Source organism: Anabrus simplex, chromosome 4 (genome assembly GCF_040414725.1).
Source record: "Anabrus simplex isolate iqAnaSimp1 chromosome 4, ASM4041472v1, whole genome shotgun sequence".
Classification (NCBI taxonomy): domain Eukaryota; kingdom Metazoa; phylum Arthropoda; class Insecta; order Orthoptera; family Tettigoniidae; genus Anabrus; species Anabrus simplex.
The window spans coordinates 360,194,226-360,209,956 of NC_090268.1; positions in this window are offsets into that span (position 1 = coordinate 360,194,226).

Sequence of the window (15,731 nt, forward strand, 5' to 3'; positions counted from 1 at the left end):
TGTATTTTTGGTAAGACAAAGAAACTCGATGAAAAAATTGGAAAGATCGAAAGCAACTGTTGTTTATTACTTTTTAAACAATTTATACGCAAAAGCTAAATAATAACTAGTGGCAAGTTAAGTTTATTTGAGGAAGTAATAATAGGCCTGTAATAATAATAATAATAATAATAATAATAATAATAATAATAATAATAATAATAATAATAATAATAGCTTATGCGTTTAATGTCCCTCCCTCTACCATATATCGGTCTAAGAGACGCCAGAGTATTGAAATTTTGTCTTTAAAAGAAGTTCTTTGAAGCGCTGGTAAATCTACTGATATGAGGCTATCGCATTTCATTTTGAAATGTCATCCGACTCTGCAGGGATTCAATCCCCCAGCCCTGAGTATAGGAGGCGAGCGTTTACCCAACTGCGTTTTCGGAAGGCTCATATGGAATGAAAACATACAGTCGAACCTCGATATCTCGAACCTCCATTACTCGAATTTTCAGTATCTCGAAGTAACTCCAATTTCCCAGCCGTTTGTCCTATTTTTCACGTGTATTTATTTCTCCATTACTCGAAATTCGGTTACACGAATTTCTCGAAGCAAACATTTCCTCCCTTGAAGCAAAAAATACTCTGTAACACGAATTTTGCACAACACTGACTGAGCAATATAGCATTTGTAGTTTGTTTTTCTTTTCTTTTTTTGCTTTACGTCGCACCGACACGGATAGGTCTTGTGGCGACGATGGGACAGGGAAGGGCTAGGAGTGGGAAGGAAGCGGCCGTGGCCTTAATTAAGGTACAGCCCCAGCATTTGCCTGGTGTGAAAATGGGAAACCACGGAAAACCATTTTCAGGGCTGGCGACAGTGGGGTTCGAACCTACTATCTCCCGAATACTGGCCGCACTTAAGCGACTGCAACTATCGAGCTCGGTATTTGTAGTTTGTGAGGAACAGTTAACTAAAGTAAAGGTTACAGTGATGCTGGGAGCTAATATGACGGGAAGCGAAAAACAAACTTTTAGTGATCGGAAAATCGGCGAAGCCTCGTTGTTTTTTGGGGTGTGAATTCATTACCGGTCACGTACGAAAGCAACCCCGGAAGTCGTGGATGACAAGCTCTATTTACGAATCTTGGTTGCGTTGTTTCGAACCTGCACACAGAGTCATTCGAATATGAATGGCAGTGTTTCTCGCAGTAATAAATATTGTTGTATATGGAAGTATATGGAAGAAAAGAAGGTTAACAGAATTTTTTTTTTTTTGCTAGGGGCTTTACGTCACACCGACACAGATAGGTCTTATGGCGACGATGGGACAGGAAAGGCCTAGGAGTTGGAAGGAACCGGCCGTGGCCTTAATTAAGGTACAGCCTCAGCATTTGCCTGGTGTGAAAATGGGAAACCACGGAAAACCATCTTCAGGGCTGCCGATAGTGGGATTCGAACCTACTATCTCCCGGATGCAAGCTCACAACAGCGCGCCTCTACGCGCACGGCCAACTCGCCCGGTGTTAACAGTAAAAAAACAGAAGAGACTAACGAATTATTTTCCAAAGGTGTTAACGGAGGCCTATGTTTCTTGTTTCACTACTACATGTGCTGTATTTCATCATCTAAAAAGTTACTTTAATAAGGATCATAATTAAAGCGATGCCGTAAAATACGAGTTTGCTAATGTATTTTTAAATACTGTAAAGAAACAGTATTCAGTATAAACCCGTGGATATGATTCAATTATGCGCTATATGTGCTCAAGAACGGTATTCTCTATATCTCGAAATTTCGATAACTCGAAATAAAATTTAGCTCCCGAGGTGATTCGAGATATCGAGGCTCCGCTGCATTCCGGAAAGCCATTGAGTTTCTTTTATTGGAATTTTCAGTTCTGAACCAACTGAGTGGTGGTCGTTGTTTTAAGAGGAGGTACAACTGGGCAACCTACCCTAATCAGAGAATGGAAGAGTTGCAGCAGTGAAACGTTAGGGCCTACAATGCAGGCGGGCCCTGCAGACTCCTCTCAAATAAATAAAAATCATGTATACCTAGCCTAATATCACTCTGCACAGAAATGATCTGGGCGATTTTGTAGAATCAGTCGACCTTTTGTACGTTGAGGAATTGCCACTTGAATGCATTAGCTTCTTCTTCATCTGTTTACCCTCCAGGGTCGGTTTTTCCCTCCGACTCACCGAGGGTCTCACATCTACTGCCTCAAGGGCAGTGTCCTGGGGCTTCAGGCCCTGAGTCGGGGGATACAACTGGGGAGGATGACCACCTGCTATGCTGAACAGGGGTCTTGCGGGGGTGATGGGAAGATTGGAAGGGATAGACAAGGAAAAGGGAAGGAAGCGGCCATGGCCTTAAGTTAGGTACCATTCCAGCATTTGCCTGGAGGAGAAGTGGGGAAACCACGGAAAACCACTTGCAGGATGGCTGAGGTAGGAATCGAACCCACCTCTACTCAGTTGACCTCCCGAGGCTGAATGGACCCCGTTTCAGCCCTCGCACCACTTTTTCAAATTTCGTGGCAGAGCTGGGAATCGAACCCGGGCCTCCGGGGGTGACAGCTAATCACACTAACCACTACACCAGAGAGGTAGGCGAATGCATTAGCAGCAGTTTATTTTACCGAGTATAACACAGCACAGCTGTGAACAATGTTTGCCCTTGCTATCTCTCGCAACACCGCGACATGCTCCTTATAAAAGACCTGCACCAAACTATTGAAAAATAATTACAACAATGAAAATTGATAACAAAATATCATATATCAGTTAGAAAATGATACTTGATTGGTGTGTAGTGCAACTGAGATCGTATTACGTATACATTTTGCTGAACATTTAACTGTTGTCAGGCATTTATTGGACAGCTATGTATAACGCCAATACAAAGTTGGTGTAGTAGCAATCAGTCAACTCAATTTCGAACGAGCTCTCTCTGCACGAAGTTAATAATAAATTAGGTTTATCAGTTGAGCGGTTTCATATTTCTCAAAGTTTATTTGAACAGGTTTTTTAAAAATCGAATACATTATTATAACCAGTTACAGAGTATAGTTTTGTAGTTACTGAAAAACGAAACGAATTAAAGTTAAGGTCGAACATCTACCGATAAGTGGTGCATGGTTGGCAGTTCATCAGCTCAGCCGGTAAACCACGGAGGCAGTCAAGTAAAACCTATTAAACATTACTTTCTTAATAATCTTAAGATAGGTAATGAATAACCCCTTTGTTGCTCGGCTTCATGGCTGAACGGTCCCGGGTTCGATTCCCGGTAGGCTCGGGAAATTTAACCATCGTTGGTTAATTTCTCTGGCACGGGGGCTGGGTGTATGTCTCGTCTTCATCATAATTTCATCCCCCTCACGACGCGCAGGGCGCCTACGGGTGTCAAATCAAAAGACCTGCCGCACTTGGCGAGCCGAACATGTCCTCGGACACTCCCGGCACTAAAAGCCACACACCATTTCATTTCATCCTTTTGTTTATATAACTTGACAATGTACGGCATTACTTCTACCTGCTGTAATTAAATTTATATTAGTTATCCATAGGTTTTTTTTTTTACATTTTATTTGAGGGGACAGAATTTTTATTTTGGCAGGTGGACCCGTATCGCATTCATTTCGAAGAATGAGTGAGTCGGAAAAGGAAGAAACATGAAAGTCGTGAAATCGAAAGACTTAATAATAAATAATAATGTTATTTACTTTACGTCCCACTAACTAATTTTGCGGTTTTCGGAGACTCCTGCAGGAGTTCTTTTACGTGCCAGTAAATCTACCGACACGAGACTGACGTATCTGAGCACGTTCAAATACCACCGGACTGAACCAGGATCGAACCTGCCAAGTTGGGGTCAGAAGGCTAGCGCCTCAACCGTCTGAGCCACTCAGCCCGGCGAAAGACTTACTAGGTGTCACAAAACTAATAGCTTCAGATTAGGAAGAGAACACGAGTTGACCAAGGAAGGTTGGATGGGAAGTTCGAAAGTGAGATGTCTGACATAAGTGGAAACAATGCCAAATCAGCTAGGAGCCCCGTGGTCGTCAACGTACGCTCCCAAGTTCAGATCCCCTGAAGGTGGTTTGCTGCTCTTACTTGCGTCTTACGACAGGCAGAGTTTACCGCTACCACTCTCACGTACAAAGCATATGTGTTGCTTTTTCAGGGACTAGCAAGAATACGCTAGATTCTAAAATTCTCAGATTGCCGATCTCATTTCATTCAAAATAACTTGTACAGATTTGTTAAGTTTCCACAAATCATTTGTTTTTGTACATGAAACTTGATTCTGGATGACTTCTCAAGCGCATGTCCTTTTGACAGTGACAGTAGGAATTCTGTGAAATGAATACTGGATTGACAACACAAGAGAATGCCGTGACGTCACTTGGTAGTACCGCTAGTGGCAAGTTCCTGTTCGGTAACCCCAATCTTGACCCGTCGGATTGTCTGTCTATGAACTCAACTTAGCCCTAGAGGCATTCAGAAAGTACGTTACTGGTACCTCAATATATACAAGAGATCAAGGACACACACAAAGAGCGTTGCCCAGCAACATAGAGCATCACCATACAATCACTAAAGAGGGCGTATTCGCTTATTAAGAGTGAGTCATACCGTCACTGAGAGTGAAATATAAAATAGGTATAAAACAGAGGGCAAAGACATATTCTTCTTCTAAAAACAAATATAAATGTTATCATAGACGGCGACTGTACATTCTGACAGCCAGAACAATAAATACCCAACAGTAAACGTCTGTTATTACATTCAACTGCTCATAAACATAACAACGATCAATTCATAAAAGCATTAAATCTAATGAATTGTAGGCTGATGGTATAAGCTGGAAACTTACCAGACAATCGGCATCCAGGTTCATTCTTCAATCCGCATGGTTCCAAGATCGAAAACCACCCGCTGATATCCTTCTCTTCTGTTAGAACTATAAATTCACACATTCCAAACGCATTATTTATCACTCGTTTTCACTTTACCGCCACACTTAGCCATGACGTTTCGGCCTGATCACCTGTTGTGGCCGTCCACATGTTTAGAAAGAATACATTAACAAGATTGGACTGACATTAACACCAATTTTTATTTTTTTCCAGCTTTATTATGAAAGAACATCGCTGTAAATTCAATGATATCAAGTAATATCCACTGATCTCTCCGTTGGAACTGCACACGAAAGTTTAACCAAGCGATGTCTCACGAGCGAGAAACTGAATTCCTTACAATCTACCTGCCAAGCTTTCTTCTTGCGACTGACGTGACATTCCTACCCACGTTTCACTATCTGCGCCATCTCTCGTGGAAAACTCAAACTACTATTCCTTAAGTTTACATTTAAGTGTATACCTTTCCAACAGGTAGCAGCACAGCGAAACAGAAGTGAACGACTCGAGACAACACAAACCGCTACAAATTAAGAACCATCCGGGCTAATTATAAGCATCCAGTAACTGTCCATGGATTTTACCGGTAGGAGGGCTTGAATCCTACCGTCACTGACTCTCGAAAGTGTTCTTCCATAGCTTCCCATTTCAAAACCAGCCAAATGCTGAAACAATGAAAACAGACCGATTTACTTTTGTTGACGTCATGTAATGTTAGTTTAGTTTCCGAAAATGAATTACGAGAGTATTATTATTATTATTATTATTATTATTATTATTATTATTATTATTATTGGTTTAACATCCCACTAACTTCCTTTAAAGTTTTCAGAGATGGCGAGGTGCCGAAATTTTGCCCCACATGAGTTTTTTTACGTACCGATAAATCTATAGACACAAGATTGGCGTACCGGTATTTATGCACCTTCAAAAACCGCCGGACAGAGTCGGGATATTATTATTCATTTTTTATTTTTATACATCGATTTGAACCTCTATGGACTGCGTGGTAACAACCAACTTCATTTTAGTGTCTAGGTCTTGTTCTTGTTCCGGCTTTGACTTTCTGTCAGTATCTTCTGAGCCCAACGGCGAGTGCCTGTTTATGCTTATTATGTTTATTATTATTATTATTATTATTATTATTATTATTATTATTATTATTATTATTATTATTATTATTATTATTATTATATCCGACTCCATGGCTAAATAGTTTGCGTTCTGGCCTTTGCTCCACGGGTTCCCGGGTTCGATAGCCGGATCAACGGGTCCGGGATTTTAACATTAATTGGTAAATACGTATGGCTCGGGGGCCGGGTGTGTGTGCCGTATTCATCACTAGAAATCATCTTTTGTAGGGCCCCATCCTCACCTATAGGCCGTCAAGACCTGCACCAGGACTCTCCGGAAGACTGCGCCACTATTATTACAGTAAAACTTGCTCAAAGTGGAATGGCAAGGGTCAAACATTTCTTTTTCTTTTTCTTTTTTTTTTTCGAATTAGACAATTACACAAAACATCCGTTTTTTTTGCCTTAAAACACTAGCTACCTGTATCTGTCTACGCATGACGCTTGGGTATCCAGATTGATGTACCGGTACATAGTACCGTAGTACACTGTATGCTAATTATTATTAGAGCGCTTTATTATTACATACAGAATGATACACAGTATACCATTTTGGCACCATCACAACGGAATATTATACTATTTCAGAATACTGGATATACGCTCTTTATACTTATTTTCATCATAAAATGTACAGTACTTTACAACAATAAGCTTTCTTCCATAGATCAAATAAGAAAAACTTGCTTCCTCTTCTTTCTAATCGTGTCTTTCTGAATGCAGTCCTGAGCTGAGTATATCAGTTCAAGAATAGTGGAATACTTACATGAAATGCCAAATTGCTTTACGTCATAAAAACACTGTGGGCCTGTTCGTGGATTCAGATCTTGTTTTGATCTTCACCTTCATGTTCGTCTCCTTCTTTTTCCGTCGCCTCCTCTTTCTCGGCCTTTCTCCGTGTCGTCTCAAAACTCACGAGTATCAAAATTCACGAATTCCAGGAAGAGGATTAGTAAGAACAAGTTTCTCTACCTGAGCCACTCTCAAAACTCACGAGCAGGAGCAGTTCTTTGAATGGATAAATGTCCACCCTATTAGTGATGTGATAATCGAATACTTTTAATAATCTGATAACTTCCATCTGATTATTTAAATAATCAAATCAAATAACCGAATGAGTTTCAGATAACATTCAGTTATATCGCACAGAATAATCGGATGCGTCATGGTCATGAATATTTTTTTCGGTTTAAGTGTGTCGGATAGATAAGCGAATAGATAAACTTACGAAAAATAGAAATTCTTTTTTTTTTTTTCAAATGCATCACCAAATGTTGAAACTAAACGAGTTAATTAACTGTCTTGATCTTTAACATTTCTAAATAAAGTTCCTTATACAACTAAATGCCGCCTTCTGGCCGCATAACGGAACTAAACCCCAGTGCTACCAATTGGCAGTTTCTTAACTATTTATAGCAGCGGGCAATATACCTACTTTAATTTGATGTCGTCCGGCTGCATGCATAAGTGGTTAGCATGCTGGCCTTTGCCCCCGAGGGTCCTGGGTTCGATTTCCGGTCGAGTCGGATTTTTTTTTCTATTTGTTTTACGTCGCATCGACCCAGATAGGTCTTATGGCGACGATGGGACAGGAAAGGCCTAGAAATGGGAAGGAAGTGGCCGTGGCCTTAATTAAGGTACAGCCCCAGCAAACATTTGCCTGGTGTGCAAACGGGAAACCATGGAAAACCATCTTCAGGGCTGCCAACAGTGGGGTTCGAACCCACTATCTCCCGGATGTGAGCTCACAGTTGCGCGTTCCTAACCGCACGGCCAACTCGCCCGGTAGTCGGAGATTTTAATTTGTTTTATACACATTTAATTCCTATGGCTCGGGGACTGGGTCTTCGTGCCATCTTCAGCGTTAGACTTCATATTAGGTAGGCCTCATCCTCACAGACGTGCAGGTCTCCCTCACTCGATAGCTGCAGTCGCTTAAGTGCGACCAGTACCCAGTATTCGGGAGATAGTAGGTTCGAACCCCACTGTCGGCAGCCCTGAAAATGGTTTTCCGTGGTTTCCCATTTTCACACCAGGCAAATGCTGGGGCTGTACCTTAATTAAGGCCACGGCCGCTTCCTTCCCACTCCTAGCCCTTTCCTGTCCCATCGTCACCATAAGACCTATCTGTGTCGGTGCGACGTAAAGCAACTAGCAAAAAAAACAAAAAAAAAACGTGCAGGTCTCCTGTACAGCGTCAAAGACCTGCACCAGACCTCTCCGTAGGCCACACATCATTATTATAAATTTATGTGAGAGGGAGAAAATACATTATGTTAGCTTTAAGACAACAGCAAATAATAATAATAATAATCATAATAATAATAACATACATTATCATTATAGGCTGTTGTGCCTTTCAGCGTTCAGTCTGCAAGCCTCTGTGAATTTACTAAACGTCGCCACAATCCTCGATTTGCAACTAGTGTTGTGGCCTCATTTAGTTCTATACCTCTTATCTTTAAATCGTTAGAAACTGAGTCTAACCATCGTCGTCTTGGTCTCCCTCTACTTCTCTTACCCTCCATAACAGAGTCCATTATTATCCTAGGTAACCTATCCTCCACCATTCGCCTCACATGACCCCACCACCGAAGCCGGTTTATGCGTACAGCTTCATCCGTCGAGTTCATTCCTAAATTAGCCTTCATCTTCTCATTCCGAGTACCCTCCTGCCACTGTTCCCACCTGTTTGTACCAGCAATCATTCTTGCTACTTTCCTCTCTGTTACTTCTAACTTATGAATAAGATATCCTGAATCCACCCGGCTTCGTTCCCGTAAAGCAAAGTTGGTCTGAAAACAGACCGATGTAAAAGTTTCGTCTGGGAGCTGACTTCCTTCTTACAGAATACTCCCGATCGCAACTGCGAGCTCACTGCATTAGCTTTACGACACCTTGATTCAATCTCACTTACTATATTACCATCCTGGGAGATCACACAACCTAAATACTTGAAATTATCGACCTGTTCTAGCTTTATATCACAAATCTGACATTCAGTTCTATTGAGTTATTGTTAAAGCCATGGGTCCCACACGTAACCTACGATTTTAAAGGTGATTTGCGAGCTGGAACCAGTCGCGCTTTCAGACACCAGTGGTTGAAGGATTATTCTACGTGGCTATGCTATTCTCGTGAACTGAAGGGCGCTTTATGCCGAACGTGTGTTCTGTTTAAGCCGAGCGTTAAAAGAGGTCTTCAAGGTTCATTCATTACGAAACCTTTCACAAAATATAAGGACTTCAATGCCAGCGCCAAAGACCATATAAAATCAAACTGGCATAGAGAATCATCAGAAAAGGCGAAAAACTTTGTGGACATCTACGAAGGAAGGCAACTCACGGTAGCTGATCAAATAAATAGTAGTCTCCACCATCAGATTGAACAAAATAGGAAGAAGCTGGAACCAATTTTGTCAACTATCATTTTCTGTGGCACCCATGATATCTCACTTCGAGGGAAAACGTCAGACAGCGGAATTTTCCATGATTTATTGGAATTCCGCCTGGAGGTGGGAGATGCTCAACTACAAGAACACCTCTCAAATTCTGCAAAAAATGCCAAGTATACTTCTCATCGAATTCAAAATGAAATGATAAGATTTTGTGAACAGGAATTACGAGAGATACTGGTTACGGAAGCAAATTCATGCAATGCTTTCTCTGTTATTGCTGACGAGACACCTGACATATCTGGAACCGAGCAGCTGTCTATTGGAATTCGGTTCGTCAAGAATACATCTAGTTATGATTTGAAAGTATGTGAAGAATTCCTTGGGTTTCAGCCTTTGGAAGAAATGAATGCCAAGTCAATCGCAAATACAATTTTGAAATTTTTAACAAGCTCTGGTCTGGATTTAACCAAACTATGTGGTCAAGGATACGACGGTTGTGCTACTATGGCAGGACGTGAAGGTGGAGTTGCAAAATTAATACAAGATAGGTATCAAAAGGCTATTTTCTGTCACCGTGCTAGTCATAAACTTAACCTGGTAATAAACGGTCTCAATGAACACTCTGTTGTGAATAATGCAGCAGGTACCATCAAGGAAGTAATTCACTTTTTTCGTGAAAGTCCACTCCGAAGAAAGCAGATCTGTAACTTGCCTCTTTTCTGCGAAACAAGATGGTCCTCAAAGTACAAAAGCATTAGGCTCTTTTCAGAAAACTTTCCCAGTATCATGAAGGCTCTCGAAAATATTTCTAACTGCCGAAGTTTCAATTCCAAGACTCGACAACGTGCACATAATCTTCATTGTTCAGCATCGAACTCGGCCTTTATTGTTGCAATTCACGTAATGGCAAAATACAGTGGCATTTTAGAACCCGTAACAAACTCCCTTCAAGCGGAAGGACTGGAGCTCTTCAAAGTTAGAGAACATATCTTGTTGCTACTGGACCTTTTAAAAAAACAACGATCAGACGCAATTATCTACCTTCAAAGAATAATGGTAGATGCTGAGGACACAGCTTCTAATAGTGGATTTGAAATAACGATCCCTCGCCTCGCTGCCAAGCAGCGTCACAGGGCGAACCACAATGAAACTATGGCTCAGGACTATTACAGAGTTTCAGTCTACATTCCCTACATGGACTCACTGATACAGTCTCTAGAGTCGCGTTTTGAAGAACAAAACAAAACCATACTGATGCTGTATTCTCTCCATCCTTGTGTTATGAAGACATTAAGAAAGGAAGATTTTTTGCATTCCATGAAAGTTGTTTCTAATATCTACAAAATAGACAGGTTAATGGTGGACGCAGAGTTGTGGTATGACGTGTGGCAAACCAAGGACTGTAAACCAGATATGAATTTCCTGGAACTTTTAAAAGAAAGTAAGAATTTTTACCCAAGCGTAGGTGTTGTTTTAGAAATGTGTATATCCCTGCCCGCGACAACGTGCACAGCGGAGAGGAGTTTCAGCACGCTTCGTAGGTTGAAATCTTGGCTTAGATCAACAATGACAAACGATCGACTTTGCACCGTGAAAGAATGGCCGAGGACAAACAGAAGTTTATTAAAAACGTTCTTACACGATTTTCCAGAGAAGCTCCTAGAACAGGCGTTTCCAACTCGAGCACTTAGTGCTGGGGCGCACCACGCTGCACTCAGCAGCACCGTCCCCCTCCTTCCCCACCTACTCCACGCAGTACATTGTATTTTACATCCAGAACAATAATGTGCAAAAAACTTTCGCAACGTTGTATCTGCTATGGATACAGTGTCAAAATGTGTATTTCTGCAGAAAGCAAGGTTTGAACCATCGGCAGTTCAAAGAATTTTTAAAAGATCTCGAGGCAGAATGTTGCGACATTCCTTTTTTTCTTTTTTTATTGTGCGCTGGTTAAGTTGCGCGAAAGTGCTAGCAGCCTTCTTTGCAATAATTGAAGAAATTGCTCTGTCCATGGAGATTAAAGGTTCTCCACAACCAACTTTGCGTAATAAACAATGGATAGCTGACCTCACTTTCTTGGTGGACATAACGTCTTATTTGATTGATTTAAATATTTCATTGCAAGGGAGCACCATGTGTGATAGAATTAAGACTTTCAAAATGCAGAGTTTGTTATTGAAAAGTCAGCTTGAAGCCGGAAATTTTGTCAGTTTTACTTCATTAAAATCATTACATTTGTCTACTTACGGAAATCTTAGAGACTATCAGACGTCGTTACAGACTTTGCACCATGAATTGAATGCCCAATTCAAAGAAATGGATGATATGGCACCTCAACTTGAAATATTTATAACCCCACTTTCAGCGTGTTCTGCAAAATTGCCATCATATTTCCAAACAGGGCTGATAAAACTACAGTGCAACGCAATTCTAAAGGACAGGTACTACCACTACAACGGTGATTTAATTTCCATTTACAAAGGTGTTCATCCACAAGAATTTCCCAGACTTCATGCACTTGCCTTAAAATTTACGTCAATGTTCGGTACAACTTATGCATGCGAACAGATGTTTTCAGTTCTGAATTTAAATAAATGTAGAACTCGGACTTCTCTGTCTGATGTTTATCTTAGAGTCTGTGCTTAGAATTTCTACCGCCAAATCGATTGTACCCAATATTGGTAAATTAGATGCCGCAAAACGATGTCAACAATCGACTTAAACGCTAAATATACATTAAGGCAAACGCAATGTATGCACAGAATAAATTTTTTGTTTATGTGTTCACAGAATTGTCATAAATAATATTGTTTTCGTAAGCTGCGCGCTGACTTGACGACCTGTGGTTCTGCCTCTGCCACTGCCCCTCCTTCCCCCACCACCTCAACGGGGCTAAAGCACAGCACCGGGGCTGCTGCTGGGGCCGGCCGGGGCCATGGGAGCACCTCAGTTGGAATCGCTTGTCCTAGAAGAATGCAACTTCTCTTACCCGATTCTGTTGTTTAAGGACATATTACTTTAAAAAAGTAATTTAAACTATTAATCAGATTTAAGTGTGGTTTACGTCCATTTAAATAAAAATGAAGGATAATATTTGTCATGTGATAGATATGTTTTGATTGAATGAATGTGTATGCTGGAAATCGTATTACGAAACTAAGCCTTCATATTCCTAATGCTGCTAAATCAGTACAGATTTTTTGATTCGTACTTTTTCTTCTCATTTAAAGCAGACAGAACCATTTGCGTAGCCAGTGCTGCCGTGAAACTAAGTGTGTGAGGAAATAAAATGAACATTACAAAGTTTGTCACTCCGTACAAGTGTTTCATTATTCTAACAAGAGCACTGCAAGACATTCATGCTTGGCTGCAAAAGAGAGGAAAAACGTGATCATCCACTGCAATGGTGAGTACAAAACTAGATTTTTTAAAAAAATATTTGGGAATATTATTTTTAAGTAACTGACAAATTATCCCATTGCGTGTGCTATTCGAATAATTAGCCAGGTTGAGCTTTAGAGATATTTCTACAGTTTAATTTAACATAGTGACTTGGAGTTATCTCAAAATATATCCATTTGTTTAGAAAATCCGTCAACTTAGTTAACATTACCATTTTAAGAATTGCTTGATTTCTAATTTTTGGAAATACGATCTGATCATTATATCATTTGTAACCACTTTAAGGACTCAACCTTTTGATAATGAATCACAGAAGAGGAAACACAAAATTTTGTGGTCAATATCTCTGAACTAAAGGCTAAATATCCATCCATTCCGGCCATAAAGTAGCCAACCGTTTCAGAGCACAAAGTGCTGCAACGAAAATGGGTGGGGGTGGGGCTGCTTGCGTATCATCATCATCTAGGTAGGTAATGAAACGAAATAATTTATCTTCTTTATAGCAGGAAAGTTGATTTAGAAAAGTGTTAATGAGACCCGCCCCCCTGGAAAAGATCCTGCAGGCGCCCATGTTTGAAACCACAACGGTTTTCATAACTTCCTCTCAACCACTGATCACACCCTCCCTTCCAAGATGCCAATGAATACTTTGCCTGGTATACTAATCAATTAGATACCTGAATAGTTGTTGCAATCCTTCCTATTCCCTTGCTTATAGATAAGTGCAATTACTGCTTTTGTCCAATCTGAAGGTACCTTACCGACACTCCATGCTAATTTTACTACCCTATGAAGCCATTTCATCCCTGCCTTCCCACTATACTTCACCATTTCAGGTCTAATTTAATCTATTTCTGCTGCTTTATGACAATGGACTTTTTTTACCATCCTTTCCACTTCCTCAAGCGTAATTTCACCAACATCATTTTCCTCCTCCCCATGAGCTTGGCTGTTCGCAACACCACCAGGATGATTTCCTTTTACATTGAGAAGATGTTCAAAATATTCCCTCCACCTCTCCAGTGATTTCCTGGGATCTATTATGAGTTCACCTGAATTACTCAAAACACTGTCCATTTCCTTTTTTCCCTCCCTTCCTAAGATTCTTTATTACTGCCCAGAAAGGTTTCCCTGCTGCTTGACCTAGCCTTTCCAGGTTATTACCAAAATCTTCTCACGACTTCTTTATGGATTCAACAACTATTTGTTTCGCTCTGTTTCTTTCATCTACGTACAAATCCGTCTGCCTCGGCCCTTGTTTGGAGCCATTTCTGATAAACCTTCTTTTTACATTTACAAGATGCTCTCACTTCATCATTCCACCAAGATGTTCGTCTTTTCCCATCTTTACACACAGTTGTTCCAAGGCATTCCCTTGCAGTTTCTACTACAGCATCCCTGTATGCCACCCATTCACTTTTTATATCCTGAACCTGCTTACTGTCTACTGTTTGAAACTTATCCCTAATCATATCCATGTACTTCTGTCTAATTTCCTCGTCCTGGAGATTTTCTACCCTTATTCGTTTACAGATAGATTTCACTTTCTCTACCCTAGGCTTAGAGATAATTAGTTCACTACAGATCAGATAGTGGTCTGTATCATCGGAAAATCCCCGGAAAAATCATACATTCCTAACGGAAGTTGGTTAAGATATAGTCTATTATGGATCTGGTACACCTAGCCTCCCATGTGTAGCGGTGAATAGCCTTATGCTTGAAGAATGTATTCGTAACTACTAAACCCATACTAGCACAAAAATCCAACAAACGCTTCCCATTCCCGTTAGCTTCCATATCTTCCCCACATTTACCAATCACCCTTTCGTATCCTTCAGTTCTATTCCCAACACTCGCATTGAAATCGCCCATTAGCACTATTCTATCCATGCTGTTGACCCTGACCACGATGTTACTCAATGCTTCATAAAACTTGTCAACTTCACCCTTATCTGTACCTTCACATGGTGAATACACGGAGACAATTCTAGTCCTAATTCCTCCAACTGACAAATCTACCCACATCATTCGCTCATTTACGTGCCTAACATGCCTAACAAAAACTATGTTGCGTGCAATGGTATTCATGATAAAGAGCCCTATCCCAGACTCTACCCTTCCCTTTTTAACACCCGTCAAGTACACTTTATAATCTCCTATCTTTTCGTCGTTATCTCCCCTTACCCGAATATCACTTAGTCCTAGCACATCCAGATGCATCCTCTTTGCTGACTCAGCCAGTTCTACTTTCTTTCTTCCATAAGCCCCATTAATATTGATAGCTCCCCATCGAGTTCCATTTCGTTCGCCAAGTTGTTTCCAAGGAGTCCTTCGCCTGTCAAATGGGAGTGGGACTCCGTTACTCCCATAGGTCCGAGGCTTGCTTAAAATGTTCTGAGCTCGGTAAATTCATGAAGCAGGATGTTACCCTACTTGCACATAGTCCAACTGAGGATCTCTCCTCTGACGGGTTATGGACCACCGGTGAATTGTATAGTCCTAGCCGCCTGAGCACAAGGAGAGTCATGACTCAGAATATGTCCGAGATGCCCACTCCCATTCCATAGCAACTGGTATCCCGACTCTCAGGACAACTTACTAGGCCACTCAGCCGTTGCCCATGGTTCACGAACTAGGACGTGACTACAGTAACCCACACCATGAATCATATAATAATAATAATAATAATAATAATAATAATAATAATAATAATAATAATAATAATAATAATAATAATAATAATAATAATACACCTCGATCTCTTTCATTATTATTATTCTTCCTCTTCTTCTTCTTCTTTATCTGTTTACCCTCCAGGGTCGGTTTTTCTCTCGGACTCAGCGAGGGGATCCCACATCTACCGCCTCAAGGGCGGTGTCCTGGAGCTTCA